Consider the following 19,294-nt stretch of genomic DNA (forward strand, 5'->3'; position numbering starts at 1 on the left):
TTTTAGTACGTTTTAAACTGGATGTCATATAAACCATGTCCTAAATTCTTCTATTGCATTACTTTTAACAGCCTGCAACTTAACCAACAGATGTTTGTTGAATACTGACTTTATACCAGATACTGTGAGTAGCTCAGGGGAGGCAAAGATGTAGAAAATGTGGCTATTAATCACAAGTATTCAGAATCCAGGAGGAGAAGACAGACAACCAGCTATGTAATTCCATGACAAGTTCCAGAAGGAAGGTTGTACAAATGAATGGCTGGGGTGCGCTACAGAGGGAGCCCTTCAGTCTGCCTGGACCTGACAGGGCCACATGAATGGCCTGGACTGCTGGGTTTTGAAGGATTCACCAGATTTCACTAGGAAAAGGAAGCAGAAAGTATTCCCACCATGGAGAGAGAAGGAAAAATGACAATGAGGTCAGTGTGAAAGAGTGAGCATTCAGTCCCGTGGGTTATCACAGTCACACTCTACAGTTCCGTTTTTTCATTCTGCAGTTTTTTTTTTTAATTACCTATTAGCATTTAAAATAGGGTAGTATTAGTATTACAAATCTTTATTTCTGACTTAATGGAAACAAAAATTTCACAATACTTGGCCCACATCCTCTCACAGCATCACTCACCTGATCCCAAGTAATAGCTGCCCTCATCAGACAGGGCGCCTGATCCCCGGTCCACCCTAGACCACACCCTCAACTCTTTTATTCCAAGCCCTCTATGTGGGCATTTGAGTGTGTGACCTGGGTAGAGTTTAGGCTATGAGGTGGTAGGAGAACACCTTGAAAAAGGGTGTGATGTCAGAGTAGCTTGAAGCAAAAGTGTGAATGGCCTTACTTGATAAGCTTACTCAGACTTTACCATGTGGGTGAGGAAGGGAGTGACTACTGATAGAGTAAAGCAAGGTAGAGAAATGGTAACAACTGAACTGGAAAAAATCACCTTAAACTTCATATGGAACCAAAAGAGAGCTCACATAGCCAGGTCAATTCTAAGCAAACAGAACAAAGCTGGAGACATCACACTACCTGACTTCAAACTATACTACAAATAATATATACTACATATACTATATATATGTAGTATATATTATTTGTAGTATAGTTTGTATATATATATTACAAGTAATCAAAACAGCATGGTACTGGTACCAAAACAGAGATATAGACCAATGGAACAGAACAGAGGCCTTGGAGGCAATGCCACACATCTACAACCATCTGATCTTTGACAAACCTGACAAAAACAAGCAATGGGGAAAGGATTCCCTGTTTAATAAATGGTGTTGGGAAAACTGGCTAGCAGTGTGCAGAAAGCAGAAACTGGACCCCTTCCTGACACCTTACACTAAAATTAACTCCAGATGGATTAAAGACTTAAACATAAGACCTAACACCATAAAAACCCTAGAAGAAAACCTAAGCAAAACCATTCAGGACATAGGCATAGGCAAGGACTTCATGACCAAAACACCAAAAGCATTGACAACAAAAGCAAAAATAGACAAATGGGACCTAATTAAACTCCAGAGCTTCTGCACAGCAGAAGAAATAATCATTAGAGTGAATCGGCAACCAACAGAATGGGAAAAAATTGCAATCTACCCATCTGACAAAGGGCTGATATCCAGAATCTACAAAGAACTAAAACATTTACAGGGGGAAAAAAAAAAAAGCCCATTCTAAAGTGGGTGAAGGATATGAACAGACACTTTACAAAAGAAGTCATATATGAGGCCAACAAACATATGAAAAAATGCTCATCATCACTGGTCATTACAGAAATGCAAATCAAATCTACATTGAGATACCATCTCACACCAGTTAGAGTAGCGATCATTAAAAAATCTGGAGACAACAGATGCTGGAGAGGATGTGGAGAAATAGGAACACTTTTACACTGTTGGTGGGAGTGTAAATTAGTTCAACCATTGTGGAAGACAGTGTGGCGATTCCTCAGGGACCTAGAAATAGAAATTCCATTTGACCCAGCAATCCCATTACTGGGTATATATCCAAAGGATTATAAATCATTCTACTATAAGGACACATGCACATGAATGTTCACTGCAGCACTGTTTACAATAGCAAAGACTTGGAACCAACCCAAATGCCCATCGATGATAGCCTGGACAGGGAAAATGTGGCACATATACACCATGGAATACTATGCAGCCATAAAAAATGATGAGTTTGTGTCTTTTGTAGGGACATGGATGAACCTGGAAACCATCATTCTCAGCAAACTGACACAAGAACAGAAAATCAAACACCGCATGTTCTCACTGATAGGCAGGTGTTGAACAATGAGAACACATGGACACAGGGAGGGGAGCATCGCACACTGGGGTCTGTTGGGGAGAAGTAGGGGTGGGACAGTGGGGGGTGGAGTTTTGGGGAGGGATAACATGGGGAGAAATGCCAGATATAGGTGATGGGAGAAAGGCAGCAAACCACATTGCCATGTATGTACCTATGCAACAATCTTGCATGTTCTTCACATGTACCCCAAAACGTAATAAAATATGTATATATTTTAAAATGGTAACAACTGATTTTTAGGAAGCTGCCTTCGGTAGATGGCTTGGAGGCATGTGGTCTGAAGACAGAAATACAGGAGGCCACCACAAAGGTTCAAGTAAGAGGTGATCAAGAGCAGTAGTTGGAGAGTGACCAGGAGGATAGAAAGGAGTGCCAGAGGCACAAAAGAAGAGTCATAAAATTTTTTTCTAAATTGTTTAATGTGAAACATGTAGAAAATTTGAAAGAACAGTAAAATAAATGTCTCTACCATCTCTTCAATGCATATTCAACAATTGTTACTATTTTGCCATATTTACTTTATCTTTCCACACACGCACACAAATATATGTATGTGTGTGTATATATATTTTGAAAGTTGTTGAAATCATTACACCTTACACCTAAACATCAACATCTAAATATACATCTTCTATAGGCCAGAGGCAGTGGCACACGCTTGTAATCCCAGCACTTTAGGAGGCTGAGAGAGGCAGGTTGCTTCAGCCCAGGAGTTTGAGACCAGTCTAGACAACATAGTGAAACCCTGTCTCTACAAACAAAAAACAAAAATTAGCCAGGTGTGTTGACATGCACCTGTAGTCCCAGCTACTTGGGAGGCTAAAGTGGAAGGATTGCTTGAGCCCAAGAGGTTGAGGCTGCAGTGGGCTGTGTTTGTGCCACTGTACTCCAGCCTGGGTGAAAAAGTAAGACCCTGCCTCACAATAAATAAATAAATATTGTCTCCTAAAAATAAGAATTTTCTTATATGTAACCACAATGTCATTATCATATCTAATAAAATTAATATTAACTCCTTAACATCATATAATATTCATATTATTTAATATATGGCTTATATTCAGATTTTCCCTAAGTGTTTCTTTAAAAAATTTTAGCTGTTTTTATCAAGCTAAGAGTCCTTTGAGGTTCATATATTTGGTTGTTATGGCCTTTTATTCTCTTTTAATGTGGGGCAGCTCCCCAAGTTCTTCTGCCCCCATGAAAATGACTTTTGGAGGAATAATAAAAAAGAACTTTGTTTTGTAGAGTATCTTAAATTCAGATTCTTCTGCAGCTTTCTTTGTAATTTGATTTTTTTTTAATTCCCTATAACTCCTATATATTCGAGTTTAAGCCTGCCTAAAAGCTTACTTAGATTCAGGTTAAGCACTTTTGGCAAGTATACTTTATAAATGATTTCATGAATTTCATCTGTACCCCATGAGGAGGAACATAATACAAACTTGTCCCATATCAGTGACTCTAAGGTTGATCACTTGGTTAAGGTGGTGACTGCCAGATCTCTCCTTTGCACTTTTTACAGTTAGGAAGTGACATGTTCTGTGATACTTTGTGTGAATAACCTGTTGTACAATAATCTTTTACTATTAAAGATCCTTGCCTGAATTATTTTATTGGGAGTTGCAAATTAGTAACTTTCAAATATTGTCACTCCTTTATTGGTATTCTTCTCTAAAGATGAGTTTTCCTTCACCACATAGATGATATAAAATTCCTTTTCAAAAGGCAAGGCAAATGTTTAGTTCTTTCCCTTTACTACCAATGTCAGAGTAAGCATTTATTGAATAATCACTGCCAATGATGGCAAATTTGTTTTTTTTTTTCTTTTTCTTTCACTTTTTTGGGTATTACTATGGACTAATGAATTTTTATGTATTCAATGTTTTATAATCAATATAGTCATGTTCAAACTGTCCAAAATTTGGCTAGTGGGAGACCTTTCACGCTAGCCCCTGTGTCCTCGTATCATGCTCCCATAAATCACTGAGCACTTCCTTGATACAGCAAAATGTCCTAAACTTAACTTGTGGTTTCTATGCTCAACACCTGGAATCAGCTATTTCTCCAAAGATCTTTTCAGTAAGCAAAGATGAGTACAAACCAAGATCTGGGTTCTAGTTATTGCTCATTGCTAGAGGAATATCATTGCTTTTGTTTTCTTTCAGTGAACAGAACTAGAAAAACACATGCATATATATTTTTAAGTCATGAGTCCATATTGTATTGCCAATTCAAATTTAATATGGTTTAAAATTACAAGTGTTGGCTGAGCATGGTGGCTCACGCCTGTAATCCCAGCACGTTGGGAGGCCAAGACAGGCAGATTACGTGAGGTCAGGACTTCGAGACCAGCCTGGCCAACGTGGTGAAATCCTGTCTCTAAAACAAAAATTAAAAAATTATGTGTTTTTATTAGACATTTTTAAAGAAGCATGAACAGACTTTGAATAATGAGTTAAATGTACGAGGCAAGGACAAAGAAAGAATGAAGAATAAATCCCTGAGTTCCTAGTTTGAGAACCTGAACTTGGGTTGATGGTGCCGCTATTGCCATTTTACCCAAGGTGAGGGGTAAGAGAAAAAGAAAAATTCATAGAGCAGGGGTGGGGGATGAGAAGTCGGGTATACATAATTCAGTGCTTTGTTTTATTTGTTGCTTCACTATAAAATTAAATAATCTATTTGAGAACTGATACACACAGGTGAGCAATAAAAAAAGGAATTTATAGAGGTATAAAAATGTAAGTTATATCCAAGGTACCAGTCAAGATTCACCTTAAGGATTGGACATTCTTCGAATACTGTTAAAATTTGTGGAACCTCCAGTATGTGGATGAAGTCACAAACCTGAGTATGACTTCTTAGGGTATAGAAATATAGTCAAGCAAAGAAGAAAAGAAAAACAAATTTAAAATTAAGGTGAGAAACTTCTGGAAAATAAAGAGAAACTTAAAAAAACAAAAACCACCCTGGATTTAAAACATGGCAGACAAGTTTGCTAGGGCTGCCATAACAAAATACCACAGGCTAGGTAGTTTAAACAACAGAAATATATTTTCTCACAGTGCTAGAGAATAGAAGGCTAAGATCAAGGTGATGTTAATAGGTTGTTTTCTTCTGAGATCTTCCTTCTTGACTTGCGGATGTCTCCTTCTTGCTGTGTCCTCATATAGTTGCCCTTTGGTCTCTGTGTTGTTTGTGTCCTAGTCCTCTTTTCTTCTAAGGGCACCAGTCATAGTGAATTAGGGACCATATGTATGGCCTCATTCTACCTTAATTACCTCTTTACCGAAACAGTTCTGAGATGCTAGCGCTTAGAATTTCAACATATAAATTTGTTGAGGAGAATACAGTTCAGCCCCATAACACATGGGATAGAAAAAAGCTACGTGATAGAACAGATACATGCTTGAGAAACTCAGGAAGTCTTCTCTATGGCTGGATCTCATTTCTAGTTGGACAAAGCTTGGTGGCATTATTACCCCACAGTAGCTTGAGCAAGTTTGAAATGATGATTAATGGTGAGCCACATGTTTGTCTACATTTCTATGGTCAACAATGAATACACACAGAGAAAATTGAAGACAGAATATATCCACCCTGTTTCCACCAAGATTTTCTAGGCTTTGGATTTGAGTCATTATGCTTAGTTTGCTTTCTGCCCAGGGAGCGGGGGTGGCATTTAATCATTGCATTTTCCCTCTTTTTTCCAGATAAGCAGCCCTGGGCCGATGGCCTCATCTGATACCAGCCTTAGTTGTCATAAATGATATGGGAATGATGGGTTTCATCTACTGTAGTACAGGAAAAACTAAAGAAGAGGAAGTCAAGTTTTGTTAAAGATGCTAGAAGTTTGGCATTTTTACAGATGAGAAAAGCACAGGGTTGGGGCTAGTAAAGTGACTGGTTCAGGGACTTGCTCGGCTAGTTAGACACACAGCTAGGGCTCTGTCTCCTGACTCACATCCCAGTGTTCATTCTGTTGTACCCTACTAAGTAGTTCTGTGTTTAGTTTTTCCTGGTTAAAAATGTTTCTGGAAGCATTGCTTATGAATAACTGGAAATGCCAAGGAGCACTATAGTACAGTGGTTAAGAGTGCAGACTGGCCAAACAAGCCTGCGTTTGCATCTCATCTTTATCATTCTACTACTATATAGCCTTGAGCAGGTTGTCTAACTTCCTAAAACTTCAGATTCCTCAACAGTGAAATCAGGATAACAATAGCACTTACCACAAAACAGCCCTGAGGACTTAAATAATTTAAAGCATTTTGAACAACTAATAGTAACACTATTATGTACAATGTACCTAATAGTGTTAGGTACATTGTAAGTGTTCAGTAAATAGGAGGTGTTATTATTCATCATAACACTCTAAAATTTAGCAGAATTCAAATTTCCATTCTTGTTTCTTAGGTAAAACGAAGCAAAAATAAAGTAATAATGGGCAAATTTCTTTAATTTTACATCTTCCCAATTCACAATCAAGAGGATGCTTACTACAGCATCCTGGGATCAAGCGGTTGAGCACAAGGACACAAAACAGGCCTAATAATTGAGTCAAAGGGTTTCACAACTCCAGTTATTTAAAATCACAACCGAAGGAGAAAACAAAAACCCCCAAGGCAGTAGAATAAGAGAAAAGGAAGTTCTGAAACAAAGGAAAGAGCATGGAAAAAAATAAAGGATGCTATCAGATCTGCAAGCTCATCAAAATATTGGGGTAAGCCAGGAATGAAAAAACCACTTTCTAGCTCTTTCCTCAAGACAGCCTCTAAAGCAAAAGGAGCCCGTCCCCCTCCCAAAACAGAAGGCAAAGCAAGGGTTTTAAAGGTCAAGTCGACAGTAGACATGAAGAGGTTTCTTCTGAGGAAGGGTCACATGTGGAATTGGCCATTATATCCTGATTGGGGCCTTCATCAGTGACTCCTGTAAAATGCTGGCTACTCACTAGGCCCTCATGTTTGAGCTGGCTGCTATGTTAATTTTTTAAAATCAGTGGTTTCTTTCAACAGTTGGGTTCCAGGGCCCTGTTGGACAGTCTATCATTCAAAATTAATGAGATGCTATTCATAAAGTATCTAATTATGCACATGTGAAACTCTAGCCTCAGTTGAAGAAACATAGCATTTTTAGAACAGATGTGTGGCACAAGTGATACTTAAAAACTATTTATTTTGTCAGTCTTTATTGCTTCAAGGGCCAAAGAGCAAGGCCCAGAAGTAAAAGCACAAAGTAATGAATTTACACAGCATATGAAGAAGACAGAGCCAGAGGGATTCTTACAGAACAGACATCTGCAGGCTTTCCAGCTAAATTGAGGGAGAAAGGGACTTTCAGTTACATGGTCATTTCAGTTCTTTGCTTTGATGAAATGGTTACCAATGAGCCAGACCCATTAATACTCTTTGTTAATTTTATTTCTTCTTATTCTCAAACTGCATTGGGAAACCTTGTAAGGCGATTTGACAGTATTTATTAAAAAATATTTAAAGTGCATATCCTTTGACCTAATAATTTCACTTTTTAGGAATTTCTCTACAGAAATTCTAATTCTAAAATGTATAAAGAGATAGCTATGAGGAAATCTGTCCCATTGTCTGAAATACTGTAAATTGAAAGCCACCTAATGCCCACCAGTGTGGACTTGCTAAATAAACTCTGATTTAGCCATGTACACACCTTGAGATCAGACTACCTGAGCTCCCATTTCACTACAACTTATTAGTTGTGGCTGCTTGTATTCATTTTTTTGCTGCCTTAACAAATCGCCACAGTTTTACAGGCATTAAACAACACTGATTTATTGTTACAGTTCAGCGGGACAGAAGTCTGGTATGAACTAAAATCAGTGGGTGGGCAGGGTTGCACTCCTTCCTGTACAGTCTAAGAGAAAATCCCTTTCCTTGCTCATTCAGGTGTTGGCAGAATTCAGTTCCATGAGGTTGTAAGATTGAGATCTCTGTTTCCTTGCTGGCTATTAGCTGAGTACTGCCCTTAGCTCCTAGAGGCCCCAAGCTTGTTCCTGCACATAAATCTCAAGATCTCAAAAACAGCAACAGGGTGTTGAATCCTTCTCATGCTGTCGTCTCTCTGACCCTGCTTTCACCATCTTATCTCTCTCTAACTCAGCTGGAAAAGGCTTCCCCTTTAAGGACTCAAGTGATTAGATTGGGTCCACCTAGACAGTCCAGCATAATCTCCCCATTTCACAGTTCTTAGTCTTAATCACATCTGCAAAGTCCCCTTTGCCACATAAAATAACATATTCACAGGTTCCAGGGATTTGGACATAGACATCTTTGGGGACTATTATTCTATCTGCCACTCCTCTCTAAGCCTCAGGCCCCTCATCTCTAAAATGGGGCTTCTTTTGACATATAATTGTTGTGACTTTTTAGTTGACACAAAGTTCTTAGCATATAATATACCCAGAATATGTTAGCTATCATCATCATTGCTATGTAGCCATTAGAAAGAATTAGATAGAAGTGTGTTGGACATAGAAAGATATTCAAAAGTTATAACAGCAAAGTAAGCTATCAAAGAGTACATATAGTGTAACCATTTTTCTGTAAAAGAAGAAAAAAGAAGGAAAGATGGATCATTGTTTTGGCTTAGGAAAAAAACTGGATGATTTTATCAATAGATTGAGATTGAGAAGGTAATACAGACTTGGAGTTTTACAAATAATGCATAAGTTTTATTTTCATAATGTGGCAGCCTCATTAAAAAAGAGAAATAGAATGTTTATTTTTCAAACCAATGTGGAAACAAAAAGGAATTTTAAAATGATTACTTACAAGGACAAAAAAGAAGAAAGAAAGCATGAAAAATTTGAATAAATAAAAAAATTCCAAGAAAAATGTTTAAAGAAATCTCAAGCATATCTATAATCACAATAAGTGTAATAGATCACATCTGCTTATTAAAATACAGAGAGTCTCAAGTTGGAGAAAATAACAAAATCCATATGTGTAAAAATATCACTTGGGTAAAAATTTAAAACTCAAACATTAATATATCGATCACAGAAAGATACATATTTAGTAAAATTACAGGAACAGAGATGGGAAACAAACACGCCGATTTCAGGCTATGGTTGCCTCTAGGAATAAAAGGAGGGAAATGCATAGGCAAGACTACAAAAAGGATATCAACTATATCTGTAATGTTTCATTTCTTTTTCTTTTTTTCCCTTTATTTATTTTTTACATGAGTAAGTTCTTCAGTGGTAATTTCTGAGATTTTGATGCACCCATCACCCAAGCAGTACCCAATGTGTAGTCTAATATCTCTACTCTCCTCCCACACTTCCCCGAGTCCCCAAAGTCTATTGTATCATTCTTGTGCCTTTGCATTCTCATAGCTTACTCCCAATCTTTTAAATAAAACTAAAATATCTGAAACATGGGACAAGATATTTAACTTTTTAAATTCTGCTCTGTTACAATCTGTACTTTTCTGTGCATATAAAATATTTTGAATATTTGCTCAAAGAACTGTACTTAGAAGTCAGAAATAGAGATGTCGACCTAATGGCACATGTATTTTGGGTTCTAGAAAAAATTCTGAACTTTTAAAGGTAGACATGGAACTAGGGCAGACAGAGGGAGATGTATTTTCACTTGTCCATTAGTTAAGGTTGTTATCTATTGAAGAGTTACACTAGGTTAAGGATGATACTGTTTCAAAATGCCCAAAATATGTACATGAAATGTTTAGGAAGACTTAAATAGACATGTGTATGCAAAGTTAATGTAGTTCAGAAATGTCAAAAAACAAAGAAGCAATTGGAATAGTGACTAAATTTCTCAGAGAAGTTTAATTTTGAGCCAGAATATGAAGGAGAAGTTCATGGCTTTCTAAGAGGGATTCCTCTGGCAGCCTATGGTGGAGAGAGCATCTGGGAGCTCCCTCAGTGTTGGGGCAAAATGGGATGAGCCCAGATCTGAAACAACACTGGTAGGAATCAGGGCATGGAGGGCAATAAAGAGGCCAAGGCAGTGGGACCTAGTGATGAATCAGGCAGGTCACAGGTGAGAACGATTCAGATAGGAAAATGGACTGTGCCAAGGCACAAAGAAGGGACCTCGTTACCTAATACAGTGAACAGTATGAGTTCAGTGTGATTGGAGCAGATTTCCTTCCTGAAATTCTGAAGAACTATGAAAGCAGATACAGGAATTTATATGAACATAGCACAAGAATATGTCAATGTGCAATTAAACAGAAGACGTAGGCTACCAGAAGAATAGGTCTAATGTCACAGATTTAGATTAACCACGCCAATCAACTTCTTCCTTCTACATTTGCTGGCTCCACAGTAAAAATGTAAAGCATAAAGAAGGTATTTATGAACTGCTTTGAAAGAAAAATGGGAAATGCTGATGGATAGCTGCAAGTGAGCCTCAGCTCCTTCCCTGCTGAAAGTGTTAAAGTTACCTCACCAGGGCCAGATACAGTCAGTTATTTAACAGACACAGCCAAATAGCCTCCTCTAGAAAGGATCATCTATTTTGAAAACATCCCACTTTAATGTCCTGCTATTCATTCTGCCTTCAAGTTAGTTTGAGAGCAGGGCTCAACCTATGTTCTCTTTGGGGTGACGCAGATGGCCACCACCACTGATAGGAAACTTGAGGCCTTCCAGATCTTGTGGCTTACAGCCCAAAGCACCTGTGACCTGCCTGGCTCATCACTGGGTCCCACTGCCTTGGCCTCATTATTGCCCTCCACAACCTGATTCCTTCCAGTGTTGTTTCAGATCTGGGCTCATCCCATTTTGCCCTAGCACTGAGGCAGCTTCTAGATGCCCTCTCCACCCATACTGCCACCAGCATGTACACACACTGTCTTTAATGACCAATTTGAAAGATCCCAGCTATGCTGAAAACCTTCCAAGAGAGCCTTACAACGGATTGCCTCACACTAATGTGTTTCTGTGAGTTGTGAGGTGGGTCACAGGCCATTTGCTGCTAATAATAAAGCCCCAAAGACTCCATAGACTCACTCCTGTATCTAGAGTGCCTTCCCCCTTCGCTGAGTCACCAGCTGTGCTGCCTGGCAAATTTCTTTTCCTTCCGCAGGTCTCAGCTCAGATGCTCTCTCTGTGAATCCATAATCCTCAGCACCCACTCCCACCCCATCTGGCTCATGTCCTTCTCCTACAGCCTTGCTGTGCTTTGTATAGATTTCCATTTAAGACTTGTCTTGTTTAATTGCAATTGTTTATACAAATGTCTCCTGTTTCATTGTAAGCTTCTTAAGGACAGAGACCAAGTCTTAGCTCTTCTTATATCTTTAGTAAACAGCAGTTTCTGGCACATATTAGGCACACAACAAATGTTAATGGATGAATTAGTAAATTAGTACTATCACTCATATGGAGTAGACTCCCCAGTTGATCAGAGCAACAATTTTTTCCCATTCCTAATATATGTGGCAACGAAGAAAAACCTTTCTTCCTAATTATTTCATATATCACAAAATATTTGCATTTTGAGAGTAAATGCTGAAGGAAGTTATTTTTTCTCTCATAAAATTAAAGACCTTAATTATTGGCAATGAGAAGATACTACATTCATTGAAGGTAGAGTGGTCCAGCGATTCTTTCTGTGTTCCTGCAACTAATTATGGATGAGTAATTTAAAAAAATTGGTACCCATAAAAATTGACCACAAACGAATAAGGACAATGAGTTGAATCATAAAAATTCCATGCTATTTATATTTCTCCACACACACTCAGTACATTTATTCTAAATGGAAAAGTACAAATACTGGGATAAAAACATTTAAATTACAGAAATAAGAAACTCCAAATGCTGATTCTGCCTAAGGGGCAGAATTTAATTCTGTGCTAAGCTACTGTATGCGGAATTAAGAGGCATAGTTAACCAAACATCTGAGAACAAGTAATTACCACTGCGTCTCTCTATCACATATTTGCCGCACACATAATTTATACAAGTCCACAGAGGGGAAAAGTAAAATGCTGTTTGAAACATTTTTTTTCCAGCTATACATTTTTCAGGCTTACTTCATCAAAGACTACTCATTTCTATGGTCTTATGTTGGATAACAGTGGGATGTTTTCTCTCTGATATATAGGGACAAAGAAATAACATCTCTAACTAGTTATTCTTAGCTGTGTCCTTCCCACCAAATCTTGGGCATCTAAATGTGGAGGCACACAGTCCCTGTAATTGGTTTATGTAATACTTTCAGAGTGGAATGGACTGCAAAGAACACTGTCATTTATTCATTCGACAAACATTATGAGACACTTTCTATGTGCCCAGAATTGTGGTGGGCTCTCAGGATACCCATGAATGAGACAGGATCCCTGCCCTTGATGAGACTGTAGTCTAGTATCAGAGACAGTTAAACCAACAATTACAAAATAAAACACTGAGAGTTGTTGGGGATGGGGTGCACGAGGAGTTGCAGGGATACCAACACCTGTCTGAGATGGTCAGAGGCCATTTAAGTGACTTCTCCAATGGCCTGTAGTTGAAGGAGGGTAGGAAGGTGGAAAACTCAAAGCTGAGGGAATACCTGGAAGAGATCAGAGCATGATAGAGAAAGTGGAAGTAGACGAGGTGGGGTGAAGCCTACTGATGCAGCAGAGCAGATATTTACAAACAGAAGTGAGTCTGAGTCTCTAGCTGACCGTTTTCTGTGCTCACAACCAAGTAACACCTTCTACAGCCCTCCTCCCCTTCTCTACCTGGGGCACCTACAATACAGAGAACAGTTGAGAGCTCAAGAATATTTAAGAGGGACATTTAAGCCTCTATGCAGTAGCATCTTGGCTAGATCGATTCTGGTATTTGCTTATTGTGGCATTTTGTATGAAACATGGAGATATGGTATCATCAAACCATAACTTGTCTGCAACTCCAGCCCAGCTCTGGCTACAGTGTGGTATTCAGCAAGAGCCTGGCCTGGAGCAACGGATTTAAGCTTCTTGTACTTCAGTGCCTCCTCTTTAAAATAGATTGCAGCAAGAATTAAGTGAGTGAGTGTGTGAAAGTGCACAGAACAGAGCACAGCATAAAGCAAATGCCCAAAAAGTGTTAGCCATAATAATTTTACTCATGTGGGAAGTGTCAGTGAAACTAGTTGCCTAGTTATTTAATAACAAGCAGGTTATTTACAGGAACTGGGTTCAGGGGTAAAGCTGCTATTGTTGGTTGTCTTTGACATTAACATTAAGGATATGAGGAAAGTTAACCCTATGAACACAAAGGCTGAACTTGGGCAGCCTTTCAAAAGGGTTACCAATAGAATGTTTTGCCTATACCCATTCATTGAACATTCGTTATCCCCACAGTTATTGAGTGTCTACTGATGTCAGGCATGAGGGTGCAAAGATACCTGAGAAGGCCAACCATCTATTATTCATTTGACATACATTTACCGAGTACCCAGAAAGAGCAAGTCACTGCTGGGAAAAAAACAAACAAAAGACGTTGCATCAGACCCTCCAGTAGCTTACAAGCTAGTGGGGGAGCTAAGCGGTGTGTACACAGTGGAGACACAAGGAGGAAGGTGAAATATGCTACAAAGAGGTAGGAACAATAATAATGAACACTTGCTGAACACCTTTACACCAGGCTCCATGCTCAGTGGCCGACTTGGATTATCCCAGGGTACTGTGGGAGTTGAGAGGATGGAGAAATGGCTCTCAGCTGGGGTGGTCTGGAAAAACTTCATGGAAGTGGAGGCATTCAAATAGGATCTTGGAAAACACTTTACTTCTGGAGCATTTCGCTCAACGCTGGTTGTATGACAGAATAGGTCCCATGGCTTTCTCTAAAGATGTTTGGTATAAAGACTATCTTAAAGGAAATATGATATCTCATAAAATGGGATTATTTCTACTGAAGACTCATCTGACTACAAAACAGAACTACTAACAACCTGAGAAAGAATCCAGCTGTTGCTTAAAAATTAACAACTTCCCATTACATCATCAAGCCTGATAATCATCTTGCCTGCGACTAGAATTCCATCTCTCCCTTAATACTCCTTCTTTCCCTTAGGTCACCAGGAAGCCTGCTTGTGCCGCTCTCTGGGATCCTGTTTCCAATTACTGGTTGTGTAATTTATTGATAAAGCAAAGCCAAATATGAGTAAGAAGAAAAGCCTAATTAGAAATGAAGCACGCAGTGTCCCAACAAGAAAAATGCCAGGGCTTCAAAAATAGGAAACCAGTGATGCAGTTTCTTCTGTCACTGAAGAAATCATCCTAGTACTTAATAAGCCAGAAGATGGATTAAGCAGATGGGGTAAAGTTGTCAGTGGTGAAGAATGGGCACCTACGGAGAAACAGAATTATTTAGAACCAAAATGACTGGCTGGCACACATGAAAGAATATCTGTTTGTGTCTTGAAATGAATGCTACGGAAAATCTATAGTAGGTATGAAAAGAAATGCAAAATCAGCCACCAAGAGAGAACATCACAGGCTATGGGTTGATACAGAAATGCTGGAGATGTTCACTTTTTTTTCTTTATTGAATTGACTATTTGAGTGAAGCAACCAAAATAATAACACTTGGAGTAGAGTGTGGATACAGCTTAATTCTAATAAACCTGTCCTTAATATTGAGAAAACCTTTTTTTCATAACAAAGAACCCACTCCTACAGCATATGTATCTATACATTCTTCTCTTCCTACACACATATCTGAACATGTTTCTAGCAAGTTGACTGCTGACCCTTAGCTCAGTGGATAGGATATGTCCTCTGGCTATAGGAGAAACAGCAAAGGTTCAGTACATTTAAGTCTTTGAAGATTATAGCAACAAAAACTCAGTTTTAAGTAGTTTTATGCTTTATGATCTTTACCACATAACTTAACTTCTATGTTTTCTAATTATTATACTGTACAACTGAAAGAATGATACACACACACACACACACACACACCCCCCATACCCTTGAACACTGAGAGACAATAAACTGATCAGGAGGCTCTTATATCTGCAAGAAACAGAAGAGACCAGAAGGACACATAGCTTCTGAGTGATGGCATAACAAGTTGCTATTTATACCGCATCTTCCATTCACCAGTGTGAACTAGGGGTCTGTTCCTGCAAGAGTGTAATTTTAGGGGATGAGCTTCCTGGTGAGCTCACAGCTTAACACTGCTTGTATCACCATCTTGAGTCAGCAGTGGATAATGCTGCGCAGGATAAACTAATTTTAGTCATCTGTGGGATCCTTGTAAACGCTTCATAGTGACTTTAAAAAGTCAGTGGGAACTTGCTATCTCTGCTTCATTTCCTACTCTGAATCATTTACTAGAGTTATTTTTAGGTGACAGTGTCTTACAGGATTTGTTTAGGTGGGCTCCTCTGTTTCAGAATGGCCACTTGAAAATTCTGCCACAGATTTTGAAATCAGAAGGCTGTCTGGTTAAATGAATTCAGAAAAATTACTAACACATATGGTGATAAAGCACAGAGGACATATAAGTGTCCTGTATGTGCTACAGGAAAAAGTGCTGCCTGTCTTTCTCTTATTTCAGCAAGCGCCTTCACTTTCAGTGAGCCCCAGCTCATGGAGGGAGAGATGAGGAGAAAAAAAGCCTTATTCCTGAAGCTTATAGCTTTTCTTCTCTCTCTAATACAGTATGTTTGCAATGAGAAATGATCTCTCAGCTTCTGAATCATCTCCTTATTCTGTGATGTACCACAAGGCTCTGAGTTTTATTTCATTGGCAGTCAGTCACATGCTGAATATAGACTACCTCGAATTTGTTCAGTGTCTCATGGATCACTGAGAAAGAATAGGGCCTTATGACAAACTCCACTGGTCAGAGTGCCCAGATCTAGGTGTGGGATCACACTTGACCAAGAACTCATATTTCATGGAGTGAGAATTGTTAGATCTTGCACTAGGGTTTTGTGGTTTCAAGAAAGATGCTGGGTTTGGCTGTATTTATCAAAGAATGTGGAAACCAAGAGGAGGGGCTGAGTTGGGAAGACGCGGGTAAAGAGAATTCTAGGCAAATTAAACCTCCCAGTTAGCTACAAATATCCCATAAGCCAGAAAGAGTGTGAAGGGATTCAATCATATTTGAAAAAAGTTCTGTGGTTTTTGTCTTGTCTTTCTTGAAAACCTCTAGCCCTGGAATGCTGGATATGCATTTTCCCTGGCCTATAAAAAGAATTAGAGAATTTCAAATGAAGTGTATGTGACACGAAGTGAGAAGAGAAGGAGGGAGGGAGAAAAGAGAGGCAGAATTGGAAATGTTCACAGGAAAAAGGAAGAAAATGGTGTGTCCTGTAATTATTTTTATAAGAAAGGCTAGCTAATAAGTGTTACAGTGTAGAATTTCTGTTTCTTGAATTTATTAAAAGTAATTTTGGGACTCCTGGATTGGTGGGGGGTTGGGGGAGCAATACTTTGCTAAGGAAAGCTTTGTTTAAATGCCTCTTTCCAAAGTAAACACACATCATACCAAGATATACAACCTATGTGTAGCTTCACTGTGCTGCTGGAAACTCTGCCTCACTATGTGATTCTTTTTTACTGAGGATCCTGCTGTCCTCATCTACCCCTTGAAAAGCAAGTTTGATGGACTCTGAATGAGTAAAGCAAGTCTTTCAGAGGAGAGGAGAGGCAGCACCACTGGCTGGCTGCCAGTGAAAGGCTTGTGCAGCGGTCCGGTCTCTGAACCATGCAGGCAGTGTTGCTGCAGGATCCTAAGAAACCAACTTTTTCAGGAACGTTGTGCAAAGGAATGTCTGGAATGTGTTTAGCCTTGAGAGTTTGCAAGAAGCCTTTATGGTTCATGATGAAGAATGGGCAAAGCAGTATTACAATGTTAGGCAAGACTGGTTCAGATCAGAGAGAGATGGAGGAAGAAATCATTAAAATGAAGGATAGGATTGTCTCTTCTCAACCATTAACCGCAGTTTCAGAATTTCCTTCTGGATTCTGTGCATCACACAGACCATCTACTATCATCCCAGGCTAATGAGAGGGTAGGTACTACATAAATAGATTATAAACATTAAAATAAAAAAGCAACTCCCTGAAATTTTTTTTCCATACTGGTCTTTAGCTTAGATGAATGAATAAACGCTGTGAAAATATCAGCATAATTGCACCTTTTACTTTATATTATTAACAAATGCTATTCATGGAATCAGTTCTATTTCTAATTACATTTTAAAGGTTTTAAATATATTTGAAGGTTTAAAAAATTCTATTTATGGATAGATGTCTATATGCACGTACATATACACATATGGGAGTACATTTTGCCTGCATACCTCTTTTGTTTATTAAACAAATTTGTAAATTTGTTAAAGCTGAAGGCATTGTTTTAACAAAGTTTATTTAGTGTTTAAAATCATATTTATTGTGTAATGTATTGTTTACTTTTTACCTTTATTTTGAAAGTCTTCATTTTAGGATTTCTCAAATTTTTTGTCTGCATTCCACAGTGAATTAGTACCCTCACATGTATATGTTTATATACACATATAAATATGGGTGAATATACATGTGTATATGCATATATGTGTGTGTAAGTGTATATAAAACTAAAACAAAATTTTACAAAACAAAATCGACCCTTACCAAATGTGATGCATTCTGATATTTCTACTCCATTCTATTAGTTCATTTGTATAAAAATTCAATCATGACTCCTTTCATTAATTTCCAGACTCACCAATGGGTCATGACCTGGAGTTTGAGAAACACTGCTTTACTAAACCCCTTACAAATTTCATAATTGTGTTAAAGAAAATAAAATATTATAGGGCTCTAATATGGGTCTGGTTTTAAATGATTCAAGGAAATAAAAGTGAGCTTATAAAAAGGCTCTATTTTTGACATATTACTTATGATTACTGTTGTTATCATATTCTGAAGAATATTAACTTTTTAAAGAAGATAGACATGTAACTCCTTTTTATTGCTTTTTAAAGAACATTTTTTGCAACCTTTCAAACTTAAAAATTAAGCTACTTCCTTTCTTTAGGCTTCCCACACCCCACCCAATTTTTTTTTTTAAAGAAAAGGATATGTAATAGAATACAGAATTAAAAGTTTGGGTTTTAGAACAAGTTCACTTGAGACTATTCTAAGAAGGTCATATGCAGCAGGAGGATGAATGCAGATTTAGGCTCTAGGCAATTGATGGTTCCTTAAAATGGACATGTAAACTTAACTTTTGAAGATAGGGTCAGATATTAACTACCAAAAAAAGGGTAATTATTTAAAGAAACTTTGTGGTGATTACATCTGTAAAAATGAAGAATTGTTTATTAATATGAATCCTGACTCTAATTCAGAGGTCCTTCACTCATTAATAAAACTGATGGCCTGCAGAACCCAGTAGAACCCATGTCTTGAACTTTAAGACATATGGTTTATAAGTTTCAATTTTTGCATATTCAGCTGGATTAAAATAGGGGCCTATCTGTACCATTTCTTGATGCTGCCTTCAGAGTTTACAAATTGATACTGAGAAGTATGTATTTCAAAATTCCACACATGACAATATAGAGTCCCCGGACAGCAAAACAGACTCTTCTAATGACACTTTGAGAATCTCCTTTTTGAACTGAACCCTTCATCAGTGGCAGGTAGGATAGAAACACCACACAAACTTCTCCCCAACCAAGAGAAGGGAATTCTGAGTGCACGATTCTCAATACATCGTTCCATCCCCATTCCCACATGGCTTTCTTCATGGCGCCTCCCCTGACTTGCCCATCATCCTCAGTTGTAAGTGCCTCCTGACTTCTGCCTCCTGTGGTAGATTGTGAGTGGCAGGGGGCAGGCAGGGTGCTATCCTGTCCAATGTTGCGTCCCTACCCTAGCACAGTTACTGGGCACATTTTCTGATTACTCCATGACAATGTCTTGAGGGAGAGAATAGATGAGTAAATGAATGTTAAATTAATCACCACTTTAACTAGTGGACCCATCCCAGAG

The 19,294-nt window shown here is 38.4% G+C and overlaps 1 long non-coding RNA gene across 2 annotated transcripts in view; it reads right to left on the minus strand.

The window, feature by feature from the left end:
* Positions 1 to 19,294, minus strand: part of LOC119467123 — a 92,756-nt gene that overhangs the window by 24,304 nt on the left and 49,158 nt on the right. The gene's annotated exons all lie outside the window — the stretch shown is intronic.

The sequence above is a fragment of the Cebus imitator genome, unplaced genomic scaffold, assembly GCF_001604975.1.
Source record: "Cebus imitator isolate Cc_AM_T3 unplaced genomic scaffold, Cebus_imitator-1.0 Scaffold261, whole genome shotgun sequence".
In the NCBI taxonomy this organism is placed as follows: domain Eukaryota; kingdom Metazoa; phylum Chordata; class Mammalia; order Primates; family Cebidae; genus Cebus; species Cebus imitator.